At 37.9% G+C, this 20,243-nt stretch overlaps 1 long non-coding RNA gene across 3 annotated transcripts; it reads left to right on the top strand.

Moving 5' to 3' along the window:
* Positions 1-834: 834 nt before the first annotated feature.
* LOC142181149 (uncharacterized) lies at positions 835-16,348 on the top strand. Of its 3 annotated transcripts, none has more exons than XR_012709499.1 (4): positions 835-1,402; positions 7,972-9,932; positions 15,465-15,804; positions 16,061-16,348. It is a non-coding gene; the product is annotated as an uncharacterized LOC142181149 (long non-coding RNA). The 3 variants fall into 3 exon arrangements; XR_012709498.1 differs by having other exon boundaries at positions 8,009-9,932; positions 14,992-15,804; XR_012709497.1 differs by having other exon boundaries at positions 8,009-9,932.
* The last annotated feature ends 3,895 nt before the right edge of the window (positions 16,349-20,243 follow it).

The raw sequence follows: 20,243 nt of genomic DNA on the forward strand, positions 1-20,243 counted from the left end.
GTGGTGTCCAGCGATGGTATTCAGGTTGATCCGAAGAAAATAGAGGTGATTCAGAGTTGTGCCAGACCATCCTCAACCATAGAGATTTGCAGCTTTCTTGGTTTGGCGGCTTATTATCGCCGTTTTGTTCAGAGATTCTCATCTATCGCATCGCCCTTGACTAAGTTGACTCAAAAGGGTTCTTCATTTGTATGGTCGGATGAGTGTGAGGAGAGCTTTCAGAAGCTCAAGACAGCTTTGACAACAGCTCCAGTGTTAGTTTTACCATCAGCTTCAGGTTCATATATCGTGTATTATGATGCTTTGAGAGTTGGTATTGGTTGTGTATTTGTAGACATGTGATTTTTGATCCTCTCCAAGATTTTTATATTTTAGCACGTAAATATTTATTTTAGGCCTAATATAGCTATTTTAACTCATTTTTACTTTTTTACTTTTATTTTATTACAAGAAAACAAAAATTACAAAAAAAATAGGTTCATTAATGATTTATAATCATTTTTTAACCTTGAAAAAAATACCAAAAAATAATTTTATTTTAACTGTCAGTCTTATTTTAATAATTGTTTAAGTAGGGATAATTAATATTTTTGATAATAGTTTTTAGTTAATTAAGCTAATTTTAAGCATAGCTAGTCATAAAGGCCCAAGTTTCTAGCTCATTCCTTAAGCCCAATACCCAATACACATTAAGCTAATCCTAGGGACCCTTCTAGACTCTTCTTTGGAACAAAAAATAATAAAAAGACCCTAAGGAACTAGGAGCAATTAACAAAAAAATACATATTTAGACCTAGATTTATATAATAGGGGTAACACCTAAATGAGCTAAAAAAGAGAACAAAAAATCAGACCTAGAACGCCTAAGGACCAGCGCCGCTACACCCCTTCTTCTTCTTCTCATTTCACCCAACGAGGGAGATCCCCCATTCTTCAACATTAGTCGCCTCACCCTTCCTCCTTAACCCAGAAACCATAAGCCAATGCCTTTCTCTTTCACTCGCATCTCTTCCCTCCTCTAATCATAACCTCACACACTCACAACCCATTCAAAATTACTCTCACTGATTCACCAATTCACTCACCCTCTCTCTCATGTTTTAGGAGTAGTTTGAGGTTAAAAATTCATAAAAATCCAAAGAGAGTAGAAGTCTGAAAATCAAAAACAAAGGGACTAGGAGGCAAGAGAAAACTAAAAAAAAGGGAGTTTCTACATTCGTCTGGTTTTCCATTGCTTGGCTTCACATTTTTCTGGATTTTAAAGTTCGTGGTGAGCTTGGAGTGTTGCTGGTACTGCTGCTAAAGGAGACGTTTGGTTGCTGGGCTGGGCTCCAATTTGAAGCATCTCGCATTTGTTTGGTTTTCCGTCCAGTTTGTTTTTTTGTTCTTGCTTCAAAAACAGGTACCCATATATTCCTAAGTTTGTAGTATTTGGGTAAATGAAATGAAATTCTAATCAAAATTCCTATTAGTTTGAATTCGTGTGTTAGTTTGCCTGGTTGTGATAATGACAAGCCTATGAATGCTAGATTAATTGAATTTAATCACCTTAAAGTTGATTCTGATCTAAAAGGAATAATCTGGACAGTGCATAAAGATTTGTGTGAAACTTGTTTTATGAATCATGTTTAGTTGTGCTTTGAAGAAAGGTTAGCACAATTCTATGCATAGTTTTAATTGTGTATGGTTCCTACTGTGTTTCACTTTTAGAACCATTGTATGAATGTTGAGTTCAACCAGTAGTGTGAAGTTAACTCGGTGTGTTTCCGCAATTATAAAAGATTATGGAGCTACCAGTTGTTCTTACACCAAATTAGGTAAAGACTGAGGCTTAAAATTGCTCCATATATTGAACTATTACTCACTGCCCCAATTTCAATGTTCTATTTGGTTTGTGCATCATATTATGGTGAGTGTTAAAGTTTTGTTACATCTATATGAGAGTGTACAAAGTTCTGCAATGAACATTTTAAAAATAAAAAATAAAAGAAATGGAAAAAGTGGTGCTCAAAGTGAAAGTTGATAATTAAATGTGTAAAATGCTTTTGAAAGTGTCTTAAATTTGTTAAATTGGAATCACAATTTTGTTTTGAGCGGAACATTTCTTATAAATAGGTACCGATTCTTTTGGAGTTTTTTTATTATTATTATTTTCCTTTCCTTTAATTTCTCGTTCTTCTTTCTTTTCATTTTTTTATGTTAGTAACTTGCATATTTTGTTTTAAGATTTTTTTCTGTTTGTTAACATTTGTAAGGGGATTATGACGGATCTGTAATGAACATTTTGGTTTGTTTCTTTAAGATAAAGTTTGGCGTTTGGCATTATAAAAATGCATTTGGGCCATGCCATGCCAAATAAAGCTCATGGCCCTCACAAAATTAGTTAGCTTTCTATAGAAATTTGAGGTGCGCCATATTAGCCAAATATATAATTTATGGCCCTCACGAGCTAAGTTAGAAATACTTTGATAGAACAATTTGATGCGTGCCTTGCCAAACAAAAATCTTAAATGCACGGCCCTCATTTAATTAATATTTTTATCCTTAGAAATTGAGGCGCGTCCTTTAGCGAATTTTTCATGGCCCTCGCAAAGTTGAAAATGCATAGTTGCTTTAGGTGCGTAATTTAAAATTACCTTCCTAAACTCGGGTGTGCATTTCATGTGACCCAAATCCAAATCTTAACAACATTAAATAAAATGTGTCTCAGACTGCGGGTGCATTTCATGTGGCGTGGTCCAAAGACGTATTTTAGATGACGTTAAAATATTCCTTAAAATAATTAAAAGCGGTTTAATTAAAAGCGATTTGAAGTAAAATGAACATAAGATTTAAAAGTGTTTTAAAATCAGATATATAGGCCAATGATAATAGTTAAGCAACCGTGCTAGAACCATGGAATCCGGGGATGCCTAACACCTTCCCTCGGGTTAAAGAATTCCTTACCTAGATTTCTGTGTTCGCGGACTAAAAAACAGAGTCAATCTTTCCTCGATTCGGGATTCTAAATCGGTGACTTGGGACACCATGAATCATCCCAAGTGGCGACTATGAAATCTAAATAAAATAAATCTCGTTTTGATTGTCACTTTAAGTTGGAAAAAACTCCCTTGCTCCCTTACGAGGTAGTGAAAAAGAAGGTGTGACAGCTCTGGCAACTCTGTTGGGGATAAGAACCCAGAATATCTTGTTCAGGGTTCAAGAATTCGAGCTTAGAATAATTGTTATATTTGGCTATATTTATTATCTAATTTTATTACATGTTTGAGCCTAATATGCTAAATGTTGCTTTTACCGCTTTGATATTATCTGAACTGTATATAAACTGCTACGAAACCCCTCTCTTCTCTCTCCTGAGGAGTGCACGCTGGCGTGACTTCTTTCTGTTAGTGTCATATCCCAAATAGAATAAGGTTCGGATAAGTTGCAAAGCCGGATGATATTTTGGTTACCGGTATGCAGCCCCCCCACCCGGCTCGAGTTGTCCGCTCGGGTAAGCCAGGTCTAGAATAATAAACCCGAATTTTAAACCTAGTATAACAAAGCCTCATGCCGGATCTCTAGTAGGAACACTTGTCTACATCATGTGCATTTGACTTTAGAGACTAAATACAGGGGTTGGGTCTGTCTAGGACAAGTGTACCCAAAAACAAAAGACCATATTGATGCATCTTACGTGCTACTTGCTTATCTGTCTGTTTCGGCTTGCATGTTGACTGGCTTCTAGAATAGGGAAAGAAAATAAAAAAAAATAAAGGAAATCAAAAAAGATGAGAAAGAAGAAAAAAGAAACAAAAAGTGAGAAGTAAGTATTTAGAAAATTCTGAAAATCTGCCAAAATTCTGGAAAAAAAAAAGTCATTTCAAAATGAGCCAAAATTTTCAAGTGTCATGTTTTTCCTGTTCCGTCAAAATTGGGTGAACTACGCGGGTCTGATTCTCACCGGATGTGAGATACGTAGGCAAACCTCATCGATTCCGGCCCATAATTTTCAAAAAATCCAAAAATATTTTCTTTTACTTCCTCTCTAGAAAAGTCTTTTTTTTAGACCCCAATTTTCAAAAAATCCAAAAATATTTTCCATTACTTGCTTCTTTAGAAAGCCTTTCTTTTAGACCCTAATTATTATTATTTTAAAATCTATACAAAAATATTTTCTTTTAATTTCTTCCAAAAATCCAAAAATATTTTCATTCTTCCTTCAAATTGAAAAGAAAATTCAAAATTCAAAAATATTTTCTTTTTAATAGAAGCATTTCTTTCATAAATTCAAAATAAAATTCCAAAAATATTTTCTTTCTTCTTTAGAAGTTTTTCTTTCGAAATTCCAGAAAAAAATTCAAAAAAAAATCTTTCTTCTTTATAAGTCTTTCTTTGCAAAAATGCTGAAGAAAAATCAAAATCCAAAAATATTTCATTTCTTCTTTATAAGTCTTTCTTTCGAAAAAATAAAATAAAAAATTCAAAAAAAAAGAGTTAGTTTATTTCCTTTATTCCTGATTTTTCCGAACTACACAAGATCTGATTCATGTTCCCACATGATACGTAGGCAACCCACATCAGGTTCGATCGAATGGTTTAAAAAGGGAAAATGAAAAAGAAAAAAAGAAAAAACAATAGAGAAAGGAAAGAAACAAGAAAAAAAAGAAAATAAAAAGAAAGAGTGTTTATTCTAACATGGTTATTGTTTTGAAATAAAAGTTAGTCAAAGGTGGTCGGTTTGTTGGTTTGCAATGGTGAGTCACAAGAACAATCCAAGATCTCTCGGAAATAAAAGTATCTTCTCAACCAAGGGAATAAGCACCATTGTTGTTGATCCAGGGTCACAAATTAAAAATGGAGGCAAATGTGGGGTTGACTTTACCAGAGTTGAGTAATAGGACATGGGCTGCTAGGGATGATCGTCAAAATTTGAGTGTTGAATCCAAAGCATTCAAAATGGTTAAATGCCGTAGTAATGCTGATGTGCGAATGTGTGGCTAAGATGTTGCTTAGTAACTGGAAAGTCACTCCTCTTTTAGCATGGTAGCTTATTTTGTCATATTTTCTTCTTCGTTTGTGTTATCGGACCCTGCTATTCTTTATTCAATAAAAAGCAGTCAATCATTTTGTGTCCATTTTGTGCATAGTTCTGTTTATGCTAATTTTTGGTGACATGACATGTATGAGGAATTTTTGGCCAGATCTTAGAAAACTTATTTAGTCTTGAATTTGATAAGTGAGAAAGAGACACTTTTGAAGATGAATAGAGACATGAAACAATTGGAAAAAAAAGCATGAGTCCAGTTTACATGGAACCAAAGCAGTCATGCTCATAGAAGTTAAGGATCTCTACTTTTTGAATCATTTGAGAAGATCGGGCTTAAGGATGATCGGACGGGTTGAAATTTGTTTAGCACTAAGAGATAGAAAGTGTTTTTCAAAAGATAGTCTATTCCAGACAACTTAAAATGGATTAGTTAGTGGCAAAATGCATCTTCTTCATCAAGACAAAATCCAAGAAAAGTCACCTGTATTGACAAGGGGCATTCATTGCAAGGAAAGTATTGCTCATACAGCTTTACATTGAAAAAGACTCAAAAAGCAACATGTCCATCAATGTCGTGATTGTGAAAGATACTATGTTTGGTGTTCTCAAGGTTGGGAGGCCTTTTTTCTGCTACCCAAACCCTTTATATCCTTTGTCACATTTTTGAGCCTGTGTTATTTTCTTTGATCACCCTCTTTTGGAATCAAGTTTAGAGTCAAGAAAAAAAAATGAAAAAAAGAAAAAAAAATGAAAAAAGAAAAGAAAAGTCCATGCCCCATGAGTACAAACTGGGGCAGCTTTTAGAAAGTTCAAGTAAACAAAAAGAAGAAAAGAATTATCAAAGGTCCATGCCCTCAAAAAATAGAAGCTGGGCAATTTGTTTTAAAAACAAAAGAAACAAAAAAGATAGAAAAAAAAGAGAGAAAAAAACAGAAAGAAAAATGAAAAAAATAGTTAGGTCAGATGTTTGAACTACGTTCGACCTGATTCCTTAAAAAATAAGGATACGTAGGCAGCCTCACAGTTCAGTCCAACCAAATAAGAATTCAAAAAAAAAAGAAAAAAAAAACCCAAAACTTCCCCAGCATCTGAAACTGGAGCAAAGATTTTATTTCATTTTTGAAAGAGTCGATTCCAAGAGTTGTAAGTCTACAACCCCTCATTTTGAGTTTATTTTGAGCCTTCATGCCGACCTTTCTTTCCAACCCTATCCAAAAACCTTCCAAATAAAGACCTCCCAATATGCCTTCAAGAATGCCAAGAGACGCATGCAATGAGCAACAGTTATCACACGACATAGAACATCGTCGAGTTGCTCACAAAAAGAGGGAAAGAAAAAGAAAAAAAAATGAGAGAGTCTTATTAGTGAAAACCCTCACAAGCACAGTAAGATGACGGTAAGTAGAGATGAATAAATGAGAGAGGCTTGTTGGTGAAAATTCCTCGGGGCACCATTAGTCGAAAGTGAGTCGTGAAGCTGATGTAAAGGATTGGCACGGATAGGCCCGACTTCAAAGATCATAAGAATGGTAAAAAGGAAGATTTGGTCAGTTTGATAGATCAGTTGTTAAGTCCAAAATGCATGTCACGATCATTAAGTCTAGTTATTGAAAAAAAAGAAAAAAATTCTTCCTTCTGTCCCTCCGACAGGGGCATTTCTTGTTAATACTTGTTTCTTTGCACCATTGTGTCCTCCACTCTAAGTCAGTCCTTGTCAAAACAAGCAAGAAAAGATTTCAAAACAGCTACCAGCTTTTCAGTTACACAAAGTGAATTTGGCCAGCACATTCAGTTTTTACTGTCAACATGCCTTGAGGATTCATGCAAAGGCTCCCCCTAAAGACTCTTGTCAGCCTGCCTGGCGCAAGCAAAGATAACTGGTGATTCTCTCCAACAGACAAATTGCTTAAAAGCAGGAAGTCATTCAAGATATCGGAAAAGGTCACCTAAGCAAAGATCTCCAATTGGGATAAGGCTGTTTGAGCTGCAAATACAAATGGTACTGGTGTGAAACAATCAGAGTTGGTGTAGAACAAAAGTCTTTTGATACCAACTCAAGCTGATTAGGCAGAAGCCAAGCTGCCCAAGACTCAAGGCCATAAACCGACCACCATTTTCAAAACTGACAAATTTTTCTTTTGTATGAAACAGGAACAAAGCGGTGCAAGGAAAGTGATTCAAAAAGAAAAAAATGAAAAAAAAAAAGCAACAAACAAAAAGAAAAGAAAAAGAAAAGACGAAAAGAGCCGACAAAGGGAAGTTTCTCAAATATTTGCCTTTATTTGTCTTGCAATTGTGCATAAAATCTTGCCATTGATCTTCACATTTTTCCTCCTAGGATAAAAAGTCCTAGTCTGATGGATTTTCCTCCCAATCGAAATCTTAGTCTGATGAATTTTTCTCCTAAGATAGAGGACCTAGTCTGATGAACTTTTCTCCTAGGATATAAATCTTAGTCTGACGAATCTTTCTCCTAAGATAACAAATTAGAAGACCTAGTCTGATGAATTTTCTCCTAGGATAGAAATCTTAGTCTGATGAACCTTTCTCCTAAGATACCAAAAAAGAAGTAGAAAAGAGACCTAGTCTGATGAACTAGGATCAAAATCTTAGTCCGATGAATCTTTTTCCTAAGATAGAAAATCTAGTCCGATGAATTTTCTCCTAGGATAATAATTTTTTCTTTTTAAAAAAAAGGGAAAGTCTGAAGTTGAAAAAAAGGGGGAGTCATTTTTTTTAGTTTTCTTAAGATTATCAATGTTTAGTTTTCTTGAAATCAAGGGGCCCCGCCTGGAGAATAGGGTCAGTTTTTACTTTAATCAAGCTTAGTTTATAGTTTTCCTGGTCTATTCTTTAGTTTACTCTCATCATTACATCAATAGTATAAGTGGTTTACAATTTTGTTAACAACTCACAAATCTTCCTAATACAAACTAGGGCAGAATTTTTTTTTTGTTTTGTCTGTTTTGTTGTAATCAGGCGCCCACCTGGAGAACAAGGGAAGACAACTCAAGTTTCAAGGGAAAGCAGTTTCGAAGGAAGACAATTCAAGTTTCAAGGGAAAATGGTTCAAGGTGCAAGGGAAAACAGTGTCAAGTAACAAGAGAAGACGGTTCAAGTTCAGCAATCAGGCGTCCGCCTGGAAAATAAGAGAATTCAATTCAGAATGCAATTCAGGTCAGCAACAAAAGACGCTTGCATCAAGAATGCAAGTCAGTAGTCCGAGATGATCAACAGAAGTTAGTCACAATCCAAAATAAAAAGTAAAAAAACAAAATAAAAAGAAAGACAAGAAGTGAATCCAAATGCACAAGTTAATGAAAGATGTGAGCTGCTCAAGACATGGATGAGGTCACAAGCTCTGCATGTCCCGTCTTGGTTTGAAAAAGCTGAAGAAGATTGAACCAACACCTGCAGCTAACAAGCATCAAGATTCAGATCAGAGTCTGTATGAATAACCAACCAAGATTCAAGATCAATCTTCAGAAGACTCATAGATAGGAATTTTGTAACTCGTAACTGATAGGCTTAGTTAGTCTTTTTAATTTTGATTTTGCTGTAATAACGGGACCGTGGACCGGAACCTCGACGGCACCTCAATCGGCTCTCCACCTCGGTATACTCCATCACTCTTCCTAATTTTGAACTACACGTGGCCTGATTCCTTTATAGCCAAGGATATGTAGGCAGCTCAGATACCCGGGCTTGGTCACATTCTCCTTTCTTTTAGTTTTTAGTCTCCCCAAATAAGGGTTGGGTCAAAAAACCTGTCTAGTCGTTCTTTGTCTGAAAATACTTCATCTTTCCAGTCAAAGAGGGGCAGCTGTAGAGATGTGATTTTTGACCCTCCCCAAGATTTTTATATTTTAGCACGTAAATATTTATTTTAGGCTTAATATATCTATTTCAACTCATTTTTACTCTTTTACTTTTATTTTATTACAAGAAAATAAAAATTACAAAAAAAATAGGTTCATTAATATTTTATAGTCATTTTTTAACCTTGAAAAAAATACCAAAAAATAGTTTTATTTTAATGGTCAGTCTTAATTTAATAATTGTTTAAGTAGGGCTAATTAATACTTTTGATAATATTTTTAAGTTAATTAAGCTAATTTTAAGCATAGCTAGTCATAAAGGCCCAAGTTTCTAGCTCATTCCTTAAGCCCAATACCCAATACCCATTAAGATAATCCTAGGGACCCTTCTAGACTCTTCTTTGGAACAAAAAATAAATAAAAAGAACCTAAGGACCTAGGATCAATTAACACAAAAATGCACATTTAGACCTAGATCTATATAATAGCGGTAACACCTAAATGAGATAAAAAAGAGAACAAAAAATCAGACCTAGAACGCCTAAAGACCAGCGCCGCTACACCCCTTTTTCTTCTTCTCATTTCACCAAACGAGGGAGATCCCCCATTCTTCAACATTAGTTGTCGCACCCTTCCTCCTTAACCCAGAAACCATCAGTCAACGCCTTTCTCTTTCACTCTCATCTCTTCCCTCCTCTAATCATAACCTCACACACTCACAACCCATTCAAAATTCGGACTCTCACTGATTCACCAATTGACTCACCCTCTCTCTCATGTTTTAGGAGTAGTTTGAGGTTAAAAATTCATAAAAATCCAAAGAGAGTAGAAGTCTGAAAATCAAAAACAAAGGGACTAGGAGGCAAGAGAAAAACTAAAAAAAAAAGGAGTTTCTGCATTCATCTGGTTTTCCATTGCTTGGCTTCGCATTTTCTGGATTTTTAAAGTTCGTGGTGAGCTTGGAGTGCTGTTAGTACTGCTGCTAAGGGAGACGTTTGGTTGCTGGGCTGGGCTCCAATTTGAAGCATCTCGCATTTGTTTGGTTTTCGGTCCAGTTTATTTTTTTGTTCTTGCTTCAAAAACAGGTACCCATATATTCCTAAGTTTGTAGTATTTGGGTAAATGGAATGAAATTCAAATCCTAATTCCTATTAGTTTGAATCTGTGTGTTAGTTTGTCTGGTTGTGATAATAACAGGCCTATGTATGCTAGATTAATTGAATTTAATCACCTTAAAGTTGATTCTGATCTTAAAGGAATAATCTGGACAGTGCATAAATATTTGGGTGAAACTTGTTTTATGAATCATGTTTAGTTGTGCTTTGAAGAAAGGTTAGCACAATTCTATGCATAGTTTTAATTGTGTATGGTTCCTACTGTGTTTCACTTTTAGAACCATTGTATGAATGTTGAGTTCAACCAGTAGTGTGAAGTTAACTCGGTGTGTTTCCGCAATTATAAAAGATTATGGAGCTACTAGTTGTTCTTACAACAAATTAGGTAAAGACTGAGGCTTAAAATTGCTCCATTCACTAAACTATTACTCACTGCCCCAATTTCAATGTTCTATTTGGTTTGTGCATCATATTATGGTGAGAGTTAAAGTTTTGTTACATCTATATGAGAGTGTACAAAGTTCTGCAATGAACATTTTAAAAATAAAAAATAAAAGAAATGGAAAAAGTGGTGCTCAAAGTGAAAGTTGATAATTAAATGTGTAAAATGCTTTTGAAAGTATCTTATGTTTGTTAAATTGGAATCACAATTTTTTTTTGAGCGGAACTTTTCTTATAAATAGGTACCAATTATTTTGGAGTTTTTTTATTATTATTATTTTCCTTTCCTCTAATTTCTCGTTCTTCTTTCTTTTTTTTTATGTTAGTAACTTGCATATTTTGTTTTAAGATTATTTTCTGTTTGTTAACATTTGTAAGGGGATTATGACGGATATGTGATGAACATTTTGGTTTGTTTCTTTAAGATAAAGTTTGGCGTTTGGAATTATAAAAATGCTTTTGGGCCATGCCATGCCAAATAAAGCCCCTAAGCCCATGACCCTCACAAAATTAGTTAGCTTTTTATAGAAATTTGAGGTGCGCCATATTAGCCAAATATATAATTTATGGCCCTCACGAGCTAAGTTAGAAATACTTTGATTGAACAATTCGAGGCGTGTCATGCCAAACAAAAATCATAAATGCATGGCCCTCATTTAATTAATATTTTTTATCCTTAGAAATTGAGGTGCGCCATTTAGCGAATTTTCCATGGCCCTCGTAAAGTTGAAAATGCGTAGTTGCTTTAGGCGCGTAATTTAAAATTACCTTCCTAAATTTGGGTGTGCATTTCATGTGACCCAAATCCAAATCTTAACAACGTTAAATAAAATATGTCTCGAACTACGGGTGCATTTCAAGTGGCGTGGTCCACAGACGTATTTTAGATGACATTGAAATCTTCCTTAAAATAATTAAAGGAGGTTTAATTAAAAGCGGTTTGAAGTAAAATTCACATAGGTTTAAAAGTGTTTTAAAATCAGATAATCAGGCCAATGATAATAGTTAAGCGACTGTGCTAGAACCACAGAATCCGGGGATGCCTAACACCTTTCCCCGAGTTAGCAGAATTCCTTACCCGGATTTCTGTGTTCGCGAACTAAAAAACAGAGTCAATCTTTCCTCGATTCAGGATTCTAAATCGGTGACTTGGGACACTATGAATCATCCAAGTGGAGACTCTGAAATCTAAATAAAATAAATCTCGTTTTGATTGTCACTTTAAGTTGGAAAAAACTCCCTTGCTCCCTTACGAGGTAGTGAAAAAGGAAGTGTGACAGTATTGATGCAGGAGGGTAGAGTTATTTCTTATGCTTCTCATCTGTTGAATCCCCATGAGAAGAACTACCCCGTTCATAATTTGGAGTTGGCTGCCATAGTTCACGCGTTAAAAATTTGGAGGCATTACTTGTATGGTGTGTCTTGTGAGGTATTTACTGATCATCGTAGCCTCTAGCACCTGTTCAAACAGAAGGATCTCAATTTGAGGCAGCAGAAGTGGTTGGAGTTGCTTAAGGATTATGATATCACTATATTGTACCATCCGGGAAAGGCCAATGTAGTGGCCGATGCTTTGAGCCGAAAGGCGGTGAGTATGGGGAGTTTGGCATATATTTTAGTTAGGGAGAGACCTCCTGTAGTTGATGTTCAGGCCTTGGCCAATCGGTTCGTGACGTTAGACATTTCGGAGCCTAGTCGGGTATTGGCTTGTATGGTTTCTTGGTCTTCCTTATATGATCGCATCAGAGAGCGCCAGTATGATGATCCGCATTTGCTTGCCCTTAAGGACAGAGTTCAGCATGATGATGGCAGAGATGTGACCATTGGTGATGATGGGGTGTTGAGGATGCAGGGCTAGATTTGTGTGCCCAATGTGGATGGGCTTCGGGAGTTGATTCTGGAGGAGGCCCATAGCTCGCGGTATTCCATTCATCTGGGTGTCGCGAAGATGTATCAGGATCTGAGACAGCATTATTGGTGGAGAAGAATGAAGAAAGACATTGTGGGATTTGTAGCTCGGTATCTCAATTGTCAGCAGGTGAAATATGAGCATCAATGATCGGGTGGCTTGCTTCAGTAGATGGATATTCCAGAGTGGAAGTGGGAGAGGATCACTATGGACTTTGTTGTTGGACTTCCACGAACTTTGAGAAAGTTCGATTCTATTTGGGTGATTGTGGATCGGCTGACCAAGTCCGTCCACTTCATTCCTGTGTGTACTACCTATTCTTCCTAGCGGTTGGTAGAGATCTATATCCGAGAGATTGTTCGATTGCATGGTGTCCCAGTTTCCATCATTTCAGATAGGGGCACTCAGTTTACCTCGCAGTTTTGGAGGTCTGTGCAGCGAGAGTTGGGTACCCAGGTTGAGTTGAGCATAACTTTTCATCCTCAGACGGACGGGCAGTCCGAGTGTACTATTCATATATTGGAGGACATGTTGTGTGATTGTGTCATTGATTTCGGAGGGTCATGGGATAGTTCTACCGCTTGCAGAGTTTGCTTATAACAACAGCTACCAGTTGAGTATCTAGATGGATCCATATGAGGCTTTGTATGGGAGGCGGTGTAGATCTCCAGTTGGTTAGTTTGAGCCCAGTGAGGCTAGGCTATTGGGGGCTGATTTGGTGCAGAATGCCTTAGAAAATGTGGAGGTGATCAGGAGAGGCTTCATACAGCGCAGTCGAGGCAAAAGAGTTATGCTAATAGGAAGGTTCGAGATGTGTCCTACATGGTTGGTGAGAAGGTTCTGTTGAAGGTTTCGCCCATAAAGAGTATTATGAGATTTGGGAAGAAAGGGAAATTGAGTCTGTGATTCATTGGACCTTTTGAGGTGCTTCGGAGGATTGGGGAGGTGGCTTATACGCTTGCTTTGCCACCCATCTTGTCGAGTGTGCACCCGGTATTTCATGTTTCTATGCTCCGTAAGTATATTGGGGATCCATCTCATGTTCTGGTTTCAGCACGGTTCAGTTAGATGATGACTTGACTTATGGTGTGGAGCCAATAGCTATTTTGGGTCGTCAGGTTCTAAAGTTGAGGTCAAAAGATATAGCTTCAGTGAAAGTGCAGTGGAGAGGTCGGCCCGTGGAGGAGGCTACTTGGGAGACCGAGCGGGAGATGCGGAGCAGATATCCTCACCTGTTTGAGGCTTCAGGTATGTTTCTTGACTCGTTCGAGGACGAACGTTTGTTTAAGTTGGGGAGGATGTGATGACCCGGCCAGTCATCTCATGAGTTACCGCTCTGTTTTCCCCATTTCTGCTTCTTTATGCTTTGTTTATCCGTGTTATGTGATATCGGGTTGGTCGGATCGAATCCGGAAGGAATTTAGTAAGGTTTGAGACACTTAATCTATTTTGAGGGAGCTTAAGTTGGAAAAGTCAACTGAATATTGACTTATGTGTTAGAGAGATCGGATGTGAGTTCCGATGATTCAGTTAGCTTCGAGAGGTGATTTGGGTTTTGGAGATCTGGAGTAGATTTAGGCTTGAATTGACAAAGTTGAGATTTTGGCAATTTCCGGTTGGTAGGCGAGATTTTGATATAAGAGTCAGAATGGAATTTCGAGAGTTGCAGTAGTTTCGTGGTGTCATTTGGGATGTGTGTGCAAAATTTCAGTTCATTCAGACGTGGTTTGGTTGGGTTTTTTATCAAAAGCAGAATTCGGAAGATTTTGGAAAGTTTGGCTTGAATTCGATGTGTTTTGGGTGATTTGATGTTGTTTGAGGTGTTTTGATGATTGGAACAAGTTTGAATAAGGTATGAGGATATGTTTGTGCTTTTGGTTGAGGTCCTGGGGGCCTCGAGAAGATTTCGGATGGTTGACGGGAAGTTTGTATTGTTATTGCATCTACTAAATTGCTGCTTCTGGTATTTTCGCACCTGCGGATTGGGAACCGCAGGTGCGGCACTGCACGTGCGGGAGATCCATCACAGAAGCGAAAAAGGGTCAGGTGAGCAGAGACGGCAGAAGCGGTAAGGTGACCGCATCTGCGATGTCACAGATGCGGAAGTGTGGTCGCAGATGCGATTTAGGCTGGATAAGTGATTTCCGCAGAAGCGCAGGATTTAACCGCAAATGCAGTATCGCGAAAGCGGGTATTGTGTTGCAGATGCGAAAAAGGTCTTGGCAGAACATATAAGTTATTTCATTTCGCGAATTTGAGCTATTGCACCATTTTTTACTTCGGCTTGAGAGCTTTTTGGGCGATTTGAAAGAGGGATTTCAAGGGAACTTCATTGAGGTAAGGAATTTGGACATAAAACTCGTTCCTATTCTATTATTACATGGATTAGAGCTAGAAATAATTAAAATTAAGGGTGAAAATTGGGGAAACTAGGGCTTGGAAACTTAGACCTTTAATCAGGGATGTGAAAGACCATTTGGGGTCGGATTTGAGAACTTTTGATATGTATGAACTCGTGGGGAGATAAGGACTCTATCGATGTAAAAATTATTGAATTCCGAGACGTGGGCCCGAGGGTCGGGTTTTGGTAATTTCGGGATTTGTGCAGTTTATTGATTGTTTCCGCTTGGACTTCGTTCCCTTAGCATATTTTGACGTCCTCGTTCTGATTTTGGATAGATTCGACGCGACTGGAGGCCAATTCGAGGGGCAAAGGCGTCGCGAGCTAGAGCTTTGACTGGTTCGAGGTGAGTAATGATTGTAAATGATGTTCTAAGGGTTTGAAACCCCGGATTTCACATCGTAGTGCTATATTAAGGTAAGGCAAACACTTGATGACGAGCGTGGGGTCGTGAACTATTGGGGATTTGACTTGGTCCATCCCAACTGATTATTTTACCGCGTATTTGACTGAAATCTACTTGTTTTCATCATTATTTGGGCTGAATGTCATATTTGGGCCTGGTGCCAATTATTTGAACCCTTTGGGATTTTTTACTGGTATTTCCTCACTGTTTTGACTTTATACTTGAATTCAGTCATGTTATATTTCATTGTTTTCTTATTCAGCCATGTTTACTCTATTTTAAACACTTACATGCTCTTTTAAACGATATTTTTGGGCTAAGAAACATGTTTTACTACTGCCCCAGTGGCTTGTGAGGATTTTTGACTGAGTAAGGCTGAGGGCTTATGTTGTGAGGAAACATTTGATACTGATTATGAGGCCAAGGGCCTGAGATATGTACGCCACATGGTGGCTTAATTGATATGAGGTCGAGGGCCTAGTGATGATGCCACGAGGTGGCTTGATATTGTGCTTGGGCCGTAAGGGGCCCCTCCAGGAGTCTGTACACCCCCAGTGAGCCCGGGTACCCATTATGATGTGATATTGAGTCCGAGGGGCTGGTACTATTCTATGTGATTGCCCGAGGGGTTGGTACTGTTCTAAGATGTTGCCCGAGGAGCGGATTTGTTGATATTGTGCCCGAGGTACGAGCCTTTATGTGTTTATTTTTGATATTTGATTGTCAATTACCTGCTTAATTATTGAAAAAGGCTTTTCATGAAACTATATTTGAGTTAAAGGATTTTACTTGCCTTTCACTAATTTACTGATTCTAAATGGTTTTACTGCTTCTTTATAGAATGCTTTTTGTCTTACATGATTTCTTACTTTCAGTCTTTATTTACATTTGTTACTCACTGAGTTGGAGTACTCACTTTACTCCCTGCACCCTGTGTGCAGATTCAGGCGTAGCTGGTTCTGCTCCCGAGTGCTGATCCCTCCAGCTTCAGGCAGATATTCGGAGTTCACGAGGTAGCTGTTGGCGTCCGCAGTCCTGTGTCTCTACTCTTTTATCACTTCTATCTCTTTTCAGACAGCTGTACTAGTTTATTGACTTAGCGGATTTGTATAATGACTTATAGATGCTCATGACCAGTGGCACCCCGGTTAGGATTGTGTATGGGTGTTCTTCCGCGTATTTATGTTATCATGGTTATTTCGGATTTATTTTATCACATTTAGACCGTTTCTTAATTGCTTAACTGTTAATAATTGAAAAATGGGAAGTGTCGGCTGGCCTTGTCTTCACGAGAGGTGTCATCACGACCGAGTACGGGTTAGGGTTGTGACAGTATTCTCGTTTTAGCTCCTCAATTTGGCCTAGAAAATCTTTTTCAGCTTCACATAGCTCATCACTAAATTGTTGGGTGTTACATGCATCAACCTTTGCACTCAATTAAGCCTTCAAGTCGCGAATAGAATTGCCAAATTGGTCGATCTCTTGTCCCAGTTAAGCTCTTCCTTCTATAAAGTGTTGCATCCCATTTGTAATTTTCTCACAGAAACCTCCATATTCCTCTAATAATTTCCCGTGCATATCATGAGTGTGAACATCGTGTTCCTCATTATCCAATTCCTTACTCCTGTCAAACTCACAGGAGTTATTAGAATCAACATAAGAAGGGATTGGAGTAGGATAACAATACTTGGGACAATTATTCCAATTACCACCATATATAGTACAGGATTGAGATGGTGCACACAACTCAGTTCTGGAAATATTTTTACAATATTGCCACAAGTGGTGTCCTTTACAATATGGACAAGGATCACAAAAATAAGAATACTTACTATTCCACCACTTTTCGTATAAAGATGTCATGTAAAAAAATATATAATACTAACTACACTAAACTAAATCTAAAAACTTAAATAGATGAAAAGTAAAAATCTAATCTAGTAAAATAGTTAATTTCTAAGTCATCGGCAACGGTGCCAAAAACTTGTTGCTCCCAAACGTACACACAAGTATTTATGGTCGACAAGTAATATAATATTGTAAGTCCAGATATCGTACCCACAGGGACTTGTGATTAACTATCAACTAAATTAAACTCAAACAATTAATCTATTCAAGCGAATCCTAAAGTATGAATAATTCACTTGAACTAATCTACCGTAATAACCTATGAGATTAAAGAAAACAACGACAAACTTAAAGACCAATTCAATGGGAGAGAATATTCTAGAGCTATGGGTTAGCTAACAATCCCGTTGAGTTTTCTACCTAAATTGTCTAATTAATTTATCTAGTTAATTGGTTGACATGGTTAATATTGCTCGTAGCCTTCTCCCGAAGTACAACTCGCCTATTCAAGCTAACCTAACGCCTATATTCCTATGGAATTAGGGTTAACAAGAACACATTAATAATTCCCTATAATAACCAAGCAAGACGATTAGGTATATCCCTATCCTAACCGCAAATCAGTTCCCAATGCTCGAGCTCAAGATCTTGCTCTATTCAATCTTATTTGCAATCTAAATTCCTTCTCCCGAGTTCAATCCTAGATTCGTAGATAGTATTCAATTGGTGATCAACCAATCAAATAATTATGCGGAAGATTGAATAAATAAACCAATATGATAAAATAATAAGAACAATTCAACCTTTCAAACTACAACGTTCATGTAGCACCCACAACTCTAGAACTAATAAACTTTAGGATTACAAGAAAAACTAGTTAGAGGCATCCTCCAAGCGTGATGTGTGTTCCTCCACGTGAATTCTCCTTCAAGGTATGTTAGATATCTTCCAAATTAGGTTTAGGGCCCCTTTTATACGAGTTGTGGGGGGTCTTGGGCTAAAATAACCTTGTCCCGAGCGAAGTTGGAGAAGCTTCCCGTCACTAGCATCCAGCCTAGTGCCCCACACTGGCCCTGGCACTAGGTTATTGAGCATTCTACTTGGAGCGCCACAAGTGGTATGGGGCGCTGCCTATGGCGCTGAAAATTCAACTTTTTCTATTTTCATTCGTTTTGGCTCTAATCTCGCACCTTTCTCCCCTAGTTGCTTCCGAATAATTTCTACATATAAAAATTCCACAAATAAGCATAAATCAATACATTTCACATCTGAAATCTATGAAACACGAGTAAAATGTGAGGCAATATACATATAAATATATATACTTTATGCTAAATATCACTTTCCTAACAAGCAATTAGTTTTATTTCTTTCGCATACATTGTTATTTATTGGCTTGCCTAGCAAGCAGTGTTAGGCAACATCACGACCTCGCGTTTGGTATTTTGGATCGTTAAAAGTTGGTATTAGAGTCGTAAGTTACATAGGTCACACGAGTCATCAGCAAGCTCAGTAGAGTCTTGAGGATCGTTACGGAGACGTTTGTACTTATCCTCTAGGGTGAGAAGGCTTTAGGAAACTTCGGTTTTTTCTTTCTCTATGGTGCAACTTTGTTCTATCATGAAGATTGAATCTTTCTTCTTTTATTTTTTCACAAATAGCAAGAACACGTACCTTGTTTGTAGCTGACCAGGAGCTGGAACCCCAGATTACAGCCACTACCAGGGGTAGGGTCTAGGGCCATGGCAGAGGTAGAGGTAAGGCAAAGCTCAGTCTAGAGCATGCACAGGGGCACCCGTAGTCGAGCCTCTTATAGCGCAAGATGATGAGATCCCAGTTTATACTGAGCCAATAGGACCAGCTTAGGTCTTAGAGGAGTACATTATTATGCCAGTGTTTCAGGATGCCATAGTCCGCATGCTTGGCTTCATGGAGAGTGTGGTTCAGTCTGATGTCTTTCTTGTGGCACCGGCCATTTCTTAGGCAAAGGGAGGAGTTCAGACTCTCGCTATTCACACCCAAGATTAGATGGCCCATAGGTATCAGAACCGTAGAGTTCTACCAGTTGGGTTGGTTTGACTTATTGTTGTTACACAATCAGGGCACAAGCCCGCTATGTCATCGTATGAGCTCAAGAGGTTGGACAAGTTCACCAAGTTCTTTCCCCATCACTTTAATGGTGCACCTTCAGAGGATCCTCGGGACTTCTTGGACCATTGCAATGAGATTTTGTGCAACTTATGACTAGTGGAGTCTAATAGAGTTGATTTCACAGTCTTTTATATGCATGGTTCCACCAAGAGGTGGTGGCAGGTTTATGAGCTGGGCAGACGAGCGGGATCACCTCCTCTCACATGGGCTCATTTTTCTCAGCTATTTCTTGGAGAAGTATATTCCCTTCACTGTGATGACCCAAAAGGTCATCTCATATTTTAGAACCCAATCCAGGGTTCCGAGGCCTTCAAGACCTCATTTTCTTTCTCCTCGATCTACGTGCGCAGTCCGGGAGCGCTTTCAGAAAGACCTTATGTGAAAATTTGAGAAAAAATCCAATTTTACCTTTAAATTTGAATTTAAGTTGACTTCGGTCAATATTTTGGGTAAATGGATCCGGACCCGTAATTTGACGGTCCTGGAGGGTCCGTAGAAAAATATGGGACTTGGGTGTATGCCTGAAATTGAATTTCGAGGTCCCTAACCCGAGAAATGAATTTTTGAAGAAAATTGTTTAATTCAAAAATATAAGAAGTTTGGAAATTGAATAATGTTTGAATATGATGGTATCGGGCCCGTATTTTGGTTTCAGAGCCTGGTACATGTTTAATGTGGTATTTAGGATGTGTCTGTAAAATTTGATATGAAACAAAATTCATATGACGTGATTCGGACCCTCGGTCGTGAAAATGGAAACTTTAAGAGTTCATGAGATTTTCCTTGATTTTGATGCTAAACTCGTAGTTCTACGTACTATTTTGGCGATTTGATCGCACGAGTAAGTCCGTATGATATTTTTAGACTTGTGTGCATGTTTGGTTTGGAGTCCCCGAGGGCTCAGGTGAGTTTCGGATAGGTTTCGGGATGTTTTTGACTTAGAGATTTCTTTTGTTTTGCTGTTGCAGGAGCACAAATGTTTCCTTCTTCGCGTTCGCGAAGGAAATCTTGCGAACGCAAAGAGTAAAATTTGTCTGAAGGAAATTCCTTCTATGCAAACACGAGGCATAGGTCGCGAACGCGGAGCGTTGGGGGTGTTACCCTTCGCGAACGAGACCTAGCTAT

This window comes from Nicotiana tabacum, chromosome 5 (assembly GCF_000715075.1).
Source record: "Nicotiana tabacum cultivar K326 chromosome 5, ASM71507v2, whole genome shotgun sequence".
Taxonomy (NCBI): Eukaryota; Viridiplantae; Streptophyta; class Magnoliopsida; order Solanales; family Solanaceae; genus Nicotiana; species Nicotiana tabacum.